Source organism: Papaver somniferum, chromosome 2 (assembly GCF_003573695.1).
Source record: "Papaver somniferum cultivar HN1 chromosome 2, ASM357369v1, whole genome shotgun sequence".
In the NCBI taxonomy this organism is placed as follows: Eukaryota; Viridiplantae; Streptophyta; class Magnoliopsida; order Ranunculales; family Papaveraceae; genus Papaver; species Papaver somniferum.
This window is the reverse complement of record NC_039359.1, coordinates 95,816,856-95,834,469: the sequence shown is the minus strand read 5'-3', so window position 1 is coordinate 95,834,469 and position 17,614 is coordinate 95,816,856.

Sequence of the window (17,614 nt, the reverse complement as noted above, 5' to 3'; positions counted from 1 at the left end):
AGTTCAACTCTAAACCCTATAAAGAAGAGAATTGTCGATAATAACCCTTTATTTTATTTGATAGACAAGAAAACAAACCTAAGAAAAAAAACTTTTCCTAAAGCCTGAGTGGTACACAATTTTATCTCTTTTGATCAGGCACATGAGACAAGATTTACCAAACAACACAATTAGTTTGTGCTGTGGTGAACAACAATTTGTCCACCATTTTCCTCTTGAGAGGAATCCTCTGACTTCTGTCTATCAAAGCGATTTGACCATACCTTCTTCTCTAATTGTATTATTTTGTCTTTGGAAACCAACTTATTAGACGAAGATAAAATCTTACATACCTCAGCAGTCTTCTGGGAAAGTTTAAGCTTCCTTGCCAATCGATTTGTTGTTCGTTGAAGTTTGTTGGCGTGCCTCACTTGATGTTTGTACTTGTAACATCTTGATAGTTCATGACCCTTCTGAGAACAAAACGAGCACGTCAATCTCGGATAGTATTTAGGCATCTGTGGTGTGAAAGCAGCTAGACACATAGTATATCCTGAAACATTACAGACAGAGTTTCCAAAGGATGGGTCAATTGATTCTTCCAGCTTGATTGGATTCTCTTCTTCACCGAAACCATCAAGGTTGATATATGTATTGCTATAATTATCAAAATCAATGTTTTCACATAGAAGACCAACACTTTATTTACTATCTTCATCAGAATCATAGATATCAGACATCTCATCAAGTGCTACAGCAAGACCTTTGTTCCCAGTGTATTTTCTACGATTTGGGCATTCGTTTGCAAAATGACCAAAACCTTTACACTTAAAGCACTGTGGCATATCCTAGTCATCAGCCTCGTCAGCATCCCTATTTTTAGAAGGAACGTGATTGTGAGGTTTATCTGATGACCTAGGTCTGTCTCTTGAAAACCGTTTACTTCTCTTCAATAGAAGATCCCTAAACTGTCTTGTGATCAAGGAGACGGATTTGACAAGATCTTCATCCGAAAAATCACCCTCAGACTGACCATCCTCAGAGACATAAACACTTTTGCTTTTATCAAGTAATTTAGTGTTCTTGTGTGCTTTAAAGGCAACATCCTTTCCGATTTTGGATGTATTCTCATGATCAAAGATCTTTAGCTTTCCAACCAATGTATTTCTAGAAAGATTATCAAGGTTATTTCCCTCAACGATGGCATGCTTCTTAGACTCGTATCTAGATGGCAGCGATCTGAGAATTTTCATCACAAAGTCCTTTTCAGGAATAGTCTTACCCAATGCAAAGGATGCATTAACAATTTCAGACACTCTATGATTAAACTCATCAAATGTATCTTCATCTGCCATACGAAGGTGCTCCCAATCGGAATTAAGTTTTTGAATCCTAGCTTCCTTTTCACTGGAGTTACCTTCAAATATGGTTTCTAAGATATCCCAAGCATCTTTAGACCTAGTGCAATTTGACACATGGAGCTGAAGATTTGGGGTAATGGCATATATGATGGCATTCAAAACGTCGGAATTTTTTGCAGCTAGTATCTCGGCAGGACTATATTCACCAATATTCTTGGGAACGTTTACATCTCCAACTACCACAACGGGAGCATCATAGCCATTAACAACATATACCCATGATTCAAAATCACGCGCTTGAAGAAAAGTTCGTATAGGAATTTTCCACCATAAGTAATTAGAGCCATCGAAGACTGGTGGTAAGTTAATAGAGATAGCACCTCTGTCCATAGAGTCAGATCACTGCAAACACAGACTTGTAAGGTCTTAAACGTGTTTTCCTGCTCTGATACCAATTGAAAAAGCGGGGGTCTAACAACACCACCAAATATTTTGCTTAGCAATCTGTATGGACAAACTCGAATATACTTTTAAGAGAATCAACAAGACTCAATCAATATCAATCAACAACCAAAGGTCGGATTTCCAATTGATTGATTCAAACACACAACTTGTATTATTTCAATTATATAAACAAATATAATGAGGAAATAGAAATGACACAGACACCAGAAATTTTGCTAACGAGGAAACCGCAAATGGAGAAAAACCCCGGGACCTAGTCCAGATTGAACACACACTGTATTAAGCCGCTACAGACACTAGACTAATCCAAGCTAACTTCGGATTGGACTGTAGTTGAACCCCAATCAGTCTCCCACTGATCCAAGGTACAGTTATACTCCCTCGCCTATGATCCCAGCAGGATACTGCGCACTTGATTCCCTTAGCTGATCTCACCCACAACTAAGAGTTGCTACGACCCAAAATCGCAGGCTTTGACAATAAACAAATCTGTCTCACACAAACAAGTCTATCAAAGGATCAATCTGTCTCCCACAGATAAACCCTAAAAGGTTTTGTTCCGTCTTTTGATAATAATCAAGGTGAACAGGAAAAAATTGATAATCCGGGCTTATATTCCCGAAGAACATCCTAGAGTTATCAATCACCTCACAACAATCTTAGTCGTATGGTAGTGAAACAAGATGTTGCGGAATCACAAACAATGAGATGGAGATGTTTTTGATTACTTTTTATATCTTGCCTATCGGAGATATCAATCTCAATCCAATCAATCTGATTGTACTCGTACGATAGAAGATGGAAGATCGAATCACACAACTACGATAAAAGTAGTATCGGTCTGGCTTCACAATCACAATGAAATATTTAAGTCGTTAACCTGGTTTTAGAAGAAGAAAACCGAAGGTTAAAGGAGAACCGACTCTAGTATGCAAACTAGTATCACACATGAGGTGTGGGGATTAGTTTTGCACAGAAGCTAGAGTTGCCCTTATATAGTCTTTCAAATCATGGTTTGCAATTAAGTTACCTTGGTAACAAAGCAATCAATATCCACCGTTAGATGAAAACCTGATTTAGATTCAAGCTAATATTTCTCAACCGTTAGATCGAAAACTTATCTTGTTATACACACTTGACAATGCACGCTTCTAGGTTTGTTAACCGTACCCAAACGTATGCACTTGTTGGTTCAACAATAGTTAACCAAAAGGTTAGCCATATAAGCATTTCATATCAACCACGTTCTTCTTCACCATAACTAGTTCAAATGACTTCAAATGAACTAGTTATATATTTGTTCAATTGCAAGGAAGTCTCATGTACTACACAAGAAACAATTGAAGCAAAGATGATTTGATTCACTCGAATCGGTTCATGAACTTTTATAGCCACGGTTTGCAAACTGCATTCCTTAGTCTTTTTAAGTTTAAGTTCAGAAATCATCTTCAGATATATAACCTTCTCAAGTTCGCAGACTAGGTTCGCGGACTTAAGTTACCGGGCAGAGTTTACAAACTCCAGCAGAAATTCTCGGGTATGAGAACTTCGCCAGTTCGCGGAATGGGTCCGCGGACTGAGTTTGAAGACTTGGCTCACGCCATTCTTCCGGTTCTCTTAATCAACAAAGTTCGCAAACTTTGGTTCAAGGAATAGGACTTATACATAAATGTGTTTCCACAACAATGCTTATGTCCACCATTGGTTATGTAATCTAAACTCTCATTCCAATCATTGAAATATTCTTAGAGGACGTTATATAGTTGTTACACCATTTCTCGTCAAAGCAATTTTCAAGATGATTGAAACATATCATGACTTTCGTCACATAGTAAAGATAAACTTGGTTAAATCGAAAATCTTACCAACTCATATTTCGAGATATAGATAGGCGAGGTATACTCGGCTCTAAATACAAAATGTGTATAATCACAGTCTATATATAAAGCATACGAATTCTTGTCTCAAAGAGTAGGAGATAGAGTAGATAGACTTTTGAGTGATAGATAAGTTCAAGTCTTCACATACCTTTTTGGCGAGAAGTTCCATCAGTTCCTGGAGTGGTTCTTCTACTTGTATGATGAATCACCATGAAGTCATTGAGCTCAACTACACTTTCTATCCTAGTCCGAGACTTATCTATAATTGACTAGAAATCAAGACTTATATTTTTGATCACTAACATTGACAAACATGCTTGAGATAGCAATGCATGCGAGTTCGACCGTGCAATGCTCTAACATTTATATCAGAAGAGAAAACCTTGGAATAGAGAAGAGGTGAAAAACCTAGATTACAAGTTGTATAATCAATCACGAAGTTTAAATCCAACTAGGCTTGGTGATCCCCAATACAAAGACTTTTATCTCACTCTTGTTCACGAAGAACAGAAGACATGGAAAACAACCTTATGAGCTTATACCAATTTTCCAAAGAGGATAAAAAACATGTAGCACTCACGAACCCTTTATTTATAGTGAAAGGTAGCTTGAAAGATAAGCATAACTATTTTTTGTTTTTCAAGACTCTCCTAATTTTGGGAGTCTTTCCTAAGTTACAACTCTTGCCAAAATAATTAAATAAATAATTTATTAGCAAATATCGTATTTATGTGAATAAATCACATTTTAACTTAGGCAGGAAATAAGAGTTATCACAAATACTTTAATAAGGTAATCAAATATGTTTGGATTAATAACCAACTTGCCTAGATAAGGAAACATCACCAATTTTACTAAAAAAGACTTCTAGTCACGTAATTGGGCCCAAGTCCGTGAACCGTTACAAGCATTCCATGGATTGTTTCCTACTAACGAACTGTAACAATTACAGCAACACTTATAATTGTTACTTTAATAAATCACTCATAACCTCATCGTTATAACTCGGAATTGAGTGATTCTTGGCTCGTTGAATTCGTAAGCTCATTCACTATAACCTTATAACCTTTCCAGGGATAAAGTTTATTGTCACAAAAGTCATGGCTCAAATAACCTCGAGTATATATACATAAATGTACATTAACCGTCATAGGTATTGTTCCATAGAGTGAGCATTTGTTTCGATAGATTAGAAAGCTAGAATTGAACAAGAATCCAAATGAAATCAATTACCACATACCTTTGTTGATGAAGTCCTTGTTGATGTCTTCTTGTAATCTTCAGTCTTCATCATTAAGAGTAGTTCTTCTTAGACCTAATCTAGTTTGAAACTATCTTTAGTATACTAAATCAAGAATGCATTTTGGTAACTAAAATTGACAACTAACTTGACATACCAACGCAAGTGGGTTCAACCGAGCAATTCTCTAACAGGTTTAACCAGTTCCAAGTCGTGCGGAGACTCGGTTGATTGTCCACCCACTACTTTGATAACTCCCTCAACTGCTTGCACGACTTACTCACATTTCTCATCGTGGATGAACACACTTGTTGTAGGCCGCCAGACCAAAACCCTAATTGATATTCCCCGTGTGACGTGATTGATATCTCACGAATGTGGAGTCTGCAAGGCAGACGTGTATTTGATTAGTCAGTTGTTGACTTAATTAGACGATGTGTCTAAGTATTGTTCAGTCGAGCATGATTGCTGAATGCTCTAGGATTCATGAATTGAACATGTCTGCTGAGACGTATAGTTCTCGAATGAATGATGCTGATATTGCTCGTCTGAGCAAATATTGTCCGATGAGTTGTTGAATATTTCGAGCATCGGTAAATTACTGAATATTGATAGTTGGATCAATATTCGAGCAACTAAGCAAGTATTGTTCATTCGGTGAATTATTGGTAGCATGACCGAATAAAATATTAATTAAAATATTGGTAGCTGGACCAAATATTGTATAATTAATTTAGATATTAATCGCTGGATCAATGTAAAACTATTAGTGTTTGAACTTGCTCAGAATTGTGATTTATAGAGCATTTGTTCGAAACCTAATTTTTGATCAATTGTTGGTCAATTGATGATTTACTGAAAATGGGTCGTTGAGTGAAATAGGGACCGATGACATGGGGCAATGGTCGACCATGTAGCTCCCAAGTGCTCGAGTAAGCGTGCACCAAAGTCCTTTGTTGACCAGTTGGTAAAAGAACGATCAAACGCTGGTTTAATCATCTATTAGAATAATACTCGTGTGAGCGTTAGGTAGTAAAACCTAGTTATAGAGAAATGAGGGACAGACCAAGAGGGCATGGAACCGGCCCTTGGTGGTCGTGGGACCAGATCGTTTGAGCAAGTCCCAAGTTGGTTGGAAAGTGTTAGAGCATTGCTCGGTCGAACTCGCATGCGTTGCTATCTCAAGCATGTTTGTCAATGTTAGTGATCAAAACTATAAGTCTTGATTTCTAGTCTATTATAGCTAAGTCTCGGGCTAGGATAGAAAGTGTAGTTGAGCTCAAGGACTTCATGGCAATCCATCATACAAGTAGAAGAACTAATCAAGGAACCGGTGGAACTTCTCGACAAAAAGGTACGTGAAGACTTGAACTTATCTATCACTCAAAAGTCTATCTACTCTATCTCCTACTCTTTGAGACAAGAAGTCGTATGCTATATATATATAGACTTTGATTATACACATTTGGTATTTCGAGACGAGTATACCTCGCCTATCTATATCTCGAAATATGTGTTGGTTAGCTTTTCGCTTCGATCAAGTTTATCTTTACCTAGTGACGAAAGTCATGATATATTTCAATCATCTTGAAAATTTCTTTGACGAGAAATGGAGTAACAACTATATAACGTCCTCTAAAAATGTTTCAATGATTGATATGAGAGTTTAGATTACATAACCAATGGTGGACACAAGCATTGTTTTGGAAACACATTTATGTATAAGTCTTATTCCTTGAACCAAAGTTTGTGAACTTTGTTGATCAAGCGAACCGGAAGAATGGCGTGGGCCAAATCCGTGAACTCAGTCCGCGAACTGCCGAAATTCTAAAAGCCTAGAATTTCTACTGAGTTGACAAACTACTTGTGTGAATCTAAGTCTGCGAACCGGCGAAGTTCTCATTCCCGAGAATTTCTGCTGGAGTTTGTAAATTCTGCGCGGTAACTTAAGTCCGCGAACCTAGTCTCCGAACTTGAGAAGGTTATATATCTGAAGATGATTTCTGAACTTAAACTTAAAAATACTAAGGAATGCAGTTTGCAAACCGTGTCTATGAAAGTTCATGAACCGATTCAAGTGAATCAAATCATCTTTGCTTCAATTGTGTCTTGTGTAGTACATGAGATTTCCTTGCAATTGAACAACTCTATAACTAGTTCATTTGAAGTCACTTGAACTAGTTATGGTGAAGAAGAATATGGTTGATATGAAATGCTCATTTGGTTAACCTTCATACGTTTGGCTACGGTTAACAAACCTAGAAGCGTGCATTGTCAAGTGTGTGTAACAATCTAAGTTTTCGATATAACCGTTAAGAAATATTAGCTTGAATCTAAGTCAGGTTTTCATCTAACGGTGGATACTGATTGCTTTCTTACCAAGGTAACTTAATTGCAAACCCTTATTTGAAAGACTATATAAAGGAGACATCTAGTATTATGCAAAACTAATCCCCACACCTTACGTGTGATACTAGTTTGCATGCTAGAGTCGTTTCTCCTTTAACCTTTGGTTTTCTTCTTCTAAAACCAGGTTAACGACTTAAAGACTTCATTGGGATTGTGAAGCCAGACCGATACTACTTTTATCGTAGTTGTGTGATCTGATCTTCCATCTTCTATTGTACGAGTACAATCAGATTGATTGGCTTGAGATTGATATATATGATAGGCAAGATATAAAAAGTAATCACAAACATCTTCATCTCATTTTTTGTGATTCCGCAACATCTTGTTTCGCTACCATACGATTAAGATTGTTGTGAGGTGATTGATAACTCTTGGCTGTTCTTTGGGAATATAAGACCGAATTATCAATTGGTTCCTGTTCACCTTGATTATTATCAAAAGACGGAACAAAAACTTTAGGGTTTATCTGTGGGAGAAAGATTGATCCTTTGATAGACTTGTCTGTGTGAGACAGATTTTTTTATTGTCAAAGCCTGCGATTTTGGGTCGTAGCAACTCTTAGTTGTGGGTGAGATCAGCTAAGGCAATCAAGTGCGCAGTATCTTGTTGGGATCAGAGGCGTAGGGAGTACAACTGTACCCTGGATCAATGGGAGACTAATTGGGGTTCAACTACAGTCCAGTCCGAAGTTAACTTGGAGTAGGCTAGTGTCTGTAGCGGCTTAATACAGTGTGTGTTCAATCTGGATTAGGTCCCGGGGTTTTTCTGCATTTGCGGTTTCCTCGTTAACAAAATTTCTGGTGTCTGTGTTATTTCAATTTCTGCATTATATTATTTTATCTTTATAATTGAAATAATACATGTTGTGTGTTTAGATCATCAATTAGAATAATCAAACCTTTGGTTGTTGATTGTCATTGATTGATCCTTGGATATTGGTCTTTGGTGCCATCCAAGTTATTCCTTGTGTTTGATTAAAGACTCGCTGATTTCTATTAGCTTGAGTAAATCAAAACAAGAGAGAGATATTAACTCCTTGCGATACCTTTACCTATATTGAGTTTGAATGTCTAGTTGATTCTCTAGAAAGTATTTCGGAGTTAGTCCATATAGATTGCTAAGCGAAATATTGGGTGGTATTGTTAGACCCCCGTTTTTTCAATTGATATCAGTGCAGGCAAACACGTTTAAGACCTTACAAGTCTGTGTTTATAGCGATCTGACTTTATGGACGACAAGTACCTCTCTGATAATGCAACACCAGTTCATAGTTACTCACGTGAGTCTCAAAGGGTTGGAACTTCTGAGAAAAACTCAAAAACTTGTCCATTGACTGAATTTGCTTTCGACTGGAAAAAATCTCTTGAGGAACAGTTGGATGATCTTTCAGATGATAGTGATTCAGAAGAAGGACAAAGTGTTGATCAGAAAGTCTCTCAATATATCAAGTTGTTTGATCGTTCCTTGAAAGAAAAGAAGTCAACAACTTGCTTGAGTAAATACATGAGTCCTCTTTGTCAAGAGAACAGAAAGTTGAGAAAACTCTTTAAAGGATATGATGGTGGATATAAACTCTTACAATCTATCGTTAAAGATCGTGAAGAAGATGTACGCAGAAAAAAATCTGAATGTGATAATCTTTTTCGAAATCTCTTCGTGTTAAAAGAAAGACTTGCAGAAACTGAAGCAAGATATGACTCTCAACAAAAACGTTTTAGTGACAAAGAGAGCAGTCTTCTCGCCAAAGAAAAATCCTTGGAGACTGAGCTTGCAGCTGCTCTTAATAAATTAAAATCACTGGAAGAGAGTCTGAGTAGATTCAATTCTAGATCTACAAAATTATCTTCTATACATGGAGCATGTAAAGAACATTCTGATACACGTGGTCTGGTCTATAAAGGAATAGACGCTGTGAAAAACCTTTGGCAGCTTGCAATGGTCCCCAAAACAAGAATTCTGCTCCTTCTAAATCTGCTCACAAGAGAACAGTTAAAGATAATTCCTTTAACTGCTATTACTGCGGGAATAAAGGACATTCTGAGAGAAGATGTCGTTATCGGTTGAGGAATGAAAAGCTTCATAACATTCTTAATTGGATGTCTAAAGAAGTCATTAAACCGGTTTCACGCATTGTTGGAAAAGGAACTATAAACACTCAAGGAATGTACTGTGATAAGTCATTTCTTAATTGTGTGTTCAAAACAAAAAATGCCTACAATGAAAGAAGGAAGAGTGGCGAAAGGGTGACTGACCCTGCAAAGAGAAAAAGGCATAGGAGGAAAAAAGAAAAGTTGAGTTCCTCATCTCTCCATGAAGAAAGCTGCAAATCCAAGACTTCCTCTCCAAATTTCTTACATATCAACAATCGAGTCACATATCTAAAAATCAGTGTAAACAGACTCAAACGGAGCATCAAGAAAACATGGAAAATAGTTGACTAGGTACTCCTACCCCTTTTCTTGATAAAACTTCTTCAACTATGACGAGTAATGTCTCTCTAAATACCCTTGATAAAGGAAAAGAATAAGTGAATATTGATGAGCAAGATGCTCATCTTAATACACCATGACTGCTTAAAGTTGCATCCCTCATTTACGAAAAAGATGGATGCTCTTTGTTCTCAAGATGTTCATCTTGAGAAAGTTGTCAGGATTGTACTAAGTTCTGTGTTAAGTTTTTTTTTTTTTTTTTTTAAAAAAAAAAAAAAAATCTTCTCTAGTCCTCGTGTTCCTTCATCCCTTCTCCGAGTGTCTCTCGGAAATTCTCTTTGCATAATTAAGCTTCTCCTTTCCCCCAGGTCTCACATGTGTGATTGACCAAGTACACATACCGGACCCACACGAACGTCATAGTTCCCAGAGTTTCTTGGAACTCTTTATAAATACAGTGTTCCATAAGGTCAAAAGATTCTACTGGACTCTTTTTTTGTACACAATGGATGGAAGCAACAAGGTTGATGAAGTTGATAAGGGCGATATTCTTGAGTTGAATCCTGTGTCTATAACATGCTTTCATGCTGTTGATCATGAAAACAAACTACCAGTTCAGATATCATCACAACTGGTAGGAAATCTTCTTCGAGAATTTGAAGTAGTACGTGAACAACTCGGAATTGCAACAAGGAATCTTGATTTTATGAAAAACAAACTGAATAAGGCAACTGATGAACTCGTTCATGTTCAATCTCTAGTTTCTGACAGAGTTTAGGATGTTTTAATCATATTTCTTGTTTTATTTGCCTAGTAAGTCTTCTTTTTGGATTAGTTGGAAGAATAACTAGTGCTTTGAATAGCAATGATTGTGACTACACATAGCTATTATTTTTCATCTTCTTGTTCTTTTTTAGGTTTATTGGTTTAAATTCTAAAAACTATTTGGAAGATGATGTTTTGCAGTATTTTAATCTTTATGATTTGTTATATTGCAATTTGGTTATGGGATATTGGTGTTTACGTCCGTGAACTATGTTTGTCCCATACTTTTTCAAAAGTAAAGTCGTTCGTGTTCGATATTCACGTACTGGTAAAAGAATGAATGGACTTTTGACAAATACAAAAGTTAAGCCTATATTGTCAAATATTTTGATGGAAGATAGGTTAAAATCTTTTGTTTTCAAGGATTATGTCTATCAACTATCGTTATACAAATAATGATTGAAGATAGAATGAATCCTTGTGTATTCCGCAGTATTGATCATCCCTGATCCATATTTTATGTATTACTGTGAGGCTCCGTAATGTATCTTATGTTGAGCACTATACAACCAAGTTGATTTTTTTAGCTTAGTTGGTGTTCTGTGGGGTATGTTATGTCGAGCATATTGAACTAAATTAATCATCTTGTTTGGTTATTTAGTCATTGCTCTGTAAATTTTCTTATGTCGAGAAAAACAATTGAAAATTAAATTGATTATTTTTGTTATTAGTTTGGTTGTGTATTCCAATTAGATTAATTATGGGTTCTCTTGTAATTAATCTAGTTGAGTGTTTTAGTGTCTCCATGAGTTCTCTTATGTTGAGCACAATCAACAGAATTGATCACCTCTTGTGTTTAATTTGATTGCGTATTCCGATAAAATTAATCATGGGTTTACTTGTGATTAATTTGATTGAGTTTTTGGATATAGAAAATCATTCTCATGGTTTTTGGTGTCCAATAAAATCCTTCTTTTCTTTCGAAATTAAGGTCGCTTTTGTTGTTCTTTCGGGAATGACATCAAATGGGGGAGAGTTCTTTTGAACTTGTGCTTAATGGTCATATCTTGAGGGGTGTGCGTCTGTGGAACTTTAGAGGGGTTATCTTGTATCTTTAAACTCCTTGATGAATTCATTTATCTTCGGCTTTATGATTGCATCTAAATTAGTTGGTATGTAATTTTTCCTTTTGTCATGAAATGTCTCTTTCAGAAATTTCATTATGATCCCGTTCTTGTACCTTTGCAATTTTATTGACAAAAAGGGGGAGAATTAATACGTAGTTCATACTACAAATACATATGGTTTTCGGATCATTGTGTAAGGGGGAATGGTTTCCATGTGAGATGGAGTATTTACTAAGGGGGGGGTGATACATATCACCATAGTATTATTGTTGAAGTTATGATACAATTGAACTTTGACGTTGTGTAATAATACTGTGACACTGTATAACTATGATCGAGAACTATGTTTTCTCATTGTTATAGCTACGGATCTTCAACAGCGGTGATGCTAAACTTACAACCCTTGGGATCATTGGAGTACTTGGAAGTGACGAAGATTTCGAGGAATGTTGAAGATTAGACATGTGGAACAGGAGATACTAAAGTTTTTTTATTTTTTTTGTATTCCTACGTATTGATAGTTTTGTCACTAAAATTGACAAAGGAGAAGATTGTTAGAGCATTGACTGGTCGAACTCGCATCCGTTGCTATCTCAAGCATGTTAGTCAATGTTAGTGACCAAAACTATAAGTCTTGATTTCTAGTCTATTATATCTAAGTCTCGGACTAGGATAGAAAGTGTAGTTGAGCTCAAGGACTTCATGGCGATTCATCATACAAGTAGAAGAACTACTCAAGGAACCGGTGGAACTTCTCGACAAAAAGGTATGTGAAGACTTGAACTTATCTATCACTCAAAAGTCTATCTACTCTATCTCATACTCTTTGAGACAAGAAGTCGTATGCTATATATATAGACTTGGATTATACACATTTGGTATTTCGAGCCAAGTATACCTCGCCTATCTATATCTCAAAATATGTGCTGGTAATCTTTTCGCTTCAATCAAGTTTATCTTTACCTAGTGACGAAAGTCATGATATGTTTCAATCATCTTGAAAATTGCTTTGACGAGAAATGGTGTAACAAATGTATAACGTCCTCTAAGAATGTTTCAATGATTGAAATGAGAGTTTAGATTACATAACCAATGGTGGACATAAGCATTATTTTGGAAACACATTTATGTATAAGTCCTATTCCTTGAACCAAAGTTTGCGAACTTTGTTGATCAAGAGTACCGGAAGAATGGCGTGAGCCAAGTCCGCGAACTGCCGAAGTTCTCAAACCCGAGAATTTCTGCTGGAGTTGACAAACTACTTGCGTGAGGCTAAGTCCGCGAACCGGCGAAGTTCTCATTCCGAGAATTTTTTCTGGAGTTTGTAAACTCTTCCCGGTAACTTAAGTCCGCGAACCTAGTCTGCGAACTTGAGAAGGTTATATATCTGCAGATGATTTCTGAACTTAAACTTAAAAAGACTAAGGAATGCATTTTGCAAACCGTGGCTATAAAAGTTCATGAACCGATTCAAGTGAATCAAATCATCTTTGCTTCAATTGTGTCTTGTGTAGTACATGAGATTTCCTTGCAATTGAACAACTCTCTAACTAGTTCATTTGAAGTCATTTGAACTAGTTATGGTAAAGAAGAACATGGTTGATATGAAATGCTCATATGGCTAACCTTTTGGTTAACTATTGTTTAACCAACAAGTGCATAGTTTGGGTACGGTTAAAAAACCTAGAAGCGTGCATTGTCAACTGTGTGTAACAAGCTAAGTTTTCGATCTAACGGTTGAGAAATATTAGCTTGAATCTAAATCAGGTTTTCATCTAACGGTGGATAATTATTGCTTTGTTACCAAGGTAACTTAATTACAAACCCTGATTTGAAAGACTATATAAAGGAGACATCTAGTATTGTGCAAAACTAATCCACACACCTTACATGTGATACTAGTTTGCGTGTTAGAGTCGTTTCTCCTTTAACCTTTGGTTTCTTTTTCTAAAACCAGGTTAACGACTTAAAGACTTCATTGGGATTGTGAAGCCAGACCGATACTACTTTTATCGTAGTTGTGTGATCTGATCTTGCATCTTCTATCGTCCGAGTACAATCAGATTGATTGGCTTGAGATTGATATATATGATAGGCAAGATATAAAAAGTAATCACAAACATCTTCGTCTCATTGTTTTTGATTCCGCAATATCTTGTTTCGCTACCATGCAATTAAGATTGTTGTGAGGTGATTGATAACTCTAGGCTGTTCTCCGAGAATATAAGACCAAATTATCAATTGGTTCCTATTCACCTTGATTATTATCAAAAGACGGAACATAACCTTTAGGGTTTATCTGTGGGAGACAGATTGATCCTTTCATAGACTTGTCTATGTGAGACATATTTTTTTATTGTCAAAGCCTGCAATTTTAGGTTGTAGCAACTCTTAGTTGTGGGTGAGACCAGCTAAGGGAATCACGTGTGCAGTATCCTGCTGGGATCAGAGGCGTAGGGATTACAACTGTACCTTGGATCAGTGGGAGACTGATTGGGGTTCAACTACAATCCAGTCCGAAGTTAGCTTGGAGTAGGCTAGTGTCTGTAGCGGCTTAATACAGTGTGTGTTCAATCTGGACTAGGTCCCGTGGTTTTTCTACATTTGCGGTTTCCTCGTTAATAAAATTTTTGGTGTTTGTGTTATTTCAATTTCCGCATTATATTGTTTCATCTTTATAATTGAAATAATACAGGTTGTGCATTTAGATCGTCAATTAGAATAATCCAACCTTTGGTTGTAGATTACCATTGATTGATCCTTGTATATTGGTCTTTGGTACCATCCAAGTTATTCCTTGTGTTTGATTGAAGACTCGTTGATTTCTATTAGCTTGAGTAAATCAAAACAAGAGAGAGATATTAACTCCTTGAGATACCTTGACCTAGATTGAGTCTGACTGTCTAGTTGATTCTATAGAAAGTATTTCGGAGTTAGTCCATATAGATTGCTAAGAGAAATATTGGATGGTGTTGTTAGACCCCTGCTTTTTCAGAAAGATCTTGGACCCAATATGAGCAAATGATAGCAAATTAGGAAAAAATTATGAAGTTATGTGGGACCGGATCATTGCAAGCCTTAGGGATGGACTTGGTCGGTCAAGGTAGCATGCCTGTGTCACCATTATGTCCAAGTCTCAGTCCTGAGAGTTTTGGTATTTTTTCGTGCACATTTGAGCAATATTTTGGATTTTCAGAAGAGTTTGATCTTGACTGAAACTCTCAATTTTGCTCGAATGAGCAAGCAGAACTTCGCTCATGCGACCGATATTTTGAGAATATTAAAATAATAATATTTTATCTTTTGACGCGAGTAGCCTAGTCGGTCAATTGACCATTTGACTTTGTGGCTTTTTCATAGATTGAGCAATATTTGAGAAAATATTGAAAAACTAGGGTTTTCGCTCAAACGATGGAGTTCCATGATATGATGGAAATAATAACGCGAGAAAATAAGGGATTGTAAGGTGTGGTACCGGCCACGGCTAGGGCATGGTCGGCCGGCTAGGTGGCCTGGTCCTGTGACTCGTTTCCTTATTTTTGTTCGATGAAAGTATGGAGGGAGTTTGCTCAAATGAAGGAGTCTCCATGAGATGATGGAAACAAATTAAAATAAAATAAAATAATGAAAGAGGGGACCCGCCATGACGGCATGACCGTACGGCCGGTGGTCCCGGTCCCACGCCTCTTGTTTATTTTATTATTTTCCTTCATAAGTTGCTCGTTCGTCCATATTTTCGAATGCTCGTTCATGCATTCGGTTGCTCGTTCGTGCATATTGTTAAGTACACTTGCATCATTTTCTGGAGCTTACTCGGTGATGGTCCAGACGCCCGGACAGTGAATATTTATTACTAACTCATGGAATTCAGTCGGGAATAATCCATGTAGCGGAGTAATAAAAAATAGATTGATTATCTATTACTAAATCATGGAATTCAGTCGGGAATAAGTCATGAAACGGAGTAATGAGATAGAATATATTATTCTCTAGGAATTCAGTTGGCGAATGACACTAGAATTAATCTATTTGCAGAATCGAGATATGAGATAGTTGAAGCATCATATTCGTTATGAGGGGTGTAAAGTTAGGGAACAACGAACGACGTGACGTCCTGAAGGCGTTAATCTCTCTAACAAACATTATGTCTAGAGAACTGCCCAATCATCAAGATTATATACACGGTCTCTCTACGTAGTCAGGGAACAACGTGCAGCGTGACATCGTGAATGCGTTAAGCTCTCTAACAAACATTATGTCTAGGGAACCGCCCAATCATTAATATTTTATGTATAGGTGAGTTTTTCTATGCATTTAGGGAACAACGCGTAGCGTAAGGTCCTGAAGGCGTTAAGTTCTCTAACAAAAATTATGTCTAGGGAACCGCCCAATCATTAAGATTCTACGTAGAGGCCTTTCGAGAAACATATTCATCATAGCTCTGAGTGGAATGTTCGCTCAGTCAGAAATCGTGAAACGGTTCATGGATAATAAAATATGAATTGTCACATACATTCCTGAGTCAGGAACATGCAGTATCATGATTTTACGATTTTAGCCCTTGTAGAAAATCCACCATCAACAGATATGTTTCTCCCCATTAGTCAATGATTTACTCTTCCATTAGATATAATGTTTAAGCACAATTGTCCTTTCATTAGTGATTGAAAATCACTTGTTTACTCCATATATTTCTTCCTTTTTTTGTCACAAAATGACAAAGGTTCGAGCAAATAAAGGACAAACCTAAAGGATCTTACAAATCTAAAAGGTTTCGACTTAACCAAACTATGGATACGAAATCGAGAAAATACGACTACCAAAGTGTGATACTTGATAATAGGTTTCGACTTAACCAAACTACATGGGATCACTATCAAATATATTAGAGTTAATGTTTGTGTATTTTATTTTTAATTATAATAAACAATTATAATTGCGGAAATAGAAAAGTAAAAAACACAGCAAAATTTTGTTAACGAGGAAACAAAAAATGCAGAAAAACCTCGGGACCTAGTCCGGAATTGAATACTCTCAAAATTAAGCCGCTATACAAAATCTAAACCAACTTCATATAGTTGAGACCAAGCAACTACCCCTAGTTCACTTAGTTTCCTCAGTATCCTTGTGCTTCCGACTTCAATGACTGCACGCACTTGAAAAATTCCTTTGGATCGTATTCCAAACAGTAAAGGAACAAAAAATCTGTTTGGTAACAACTCTTTCGATTCTTTCAAGATAAAGATATCTCAATTCGTACGCAAAGGCTCTTACGTTTAATCTAATAAACTCCTTTTCCTAGTTAGATCAATCTATCCAATAACTACCAAAGTAGTCAAGTTTAGATTTGCGCTCAATCAAAATAAATCTCAAAGAGATATATTGAGAATGCCGATCTCATGCAACTGATCAATCGAATAAAATGTGATTCTAGTTGGATCCCATCCGATCACGGTTTGTACACACTAAAGATATGAGAACTAAATATTCTTCGTCTTCAAATCTTCTTTGATCTTCAATAAACACCTACACAACACCATTTGAATCTCTTGTGATCAATCACACATAGAACGGAGTCTGTTAAGGATGGATTATCACAAAATGTCTTTAGATCTACAGACAGTTCTAAAGATCCCGTCGATACTTCAATCTAGTTTGAGTGAGTCTTATATCAGGAGAGAAGATTCTCAAGAATAAACAAACTAGGTGGAATCAAAGTTTTAACAACCTTTAGTCAATCGAAAACTAATAAAACTGCAATTATCTAGTTTCCCACCAACGGTACTCGTAGAGCTTCTTGATCCCACATAAGTCTTTGAACGAGCGGACGTAAGAGATTTCACCTAATTAGGATACTTTCCTCTCCGATTAGACGGCTCCACCAAGAACAACAAGAATGAAGTTTTCCTGGCTCTTAGGATAGTTTGCTAGAAATGCAAACTTAGGTATTTATAGACCA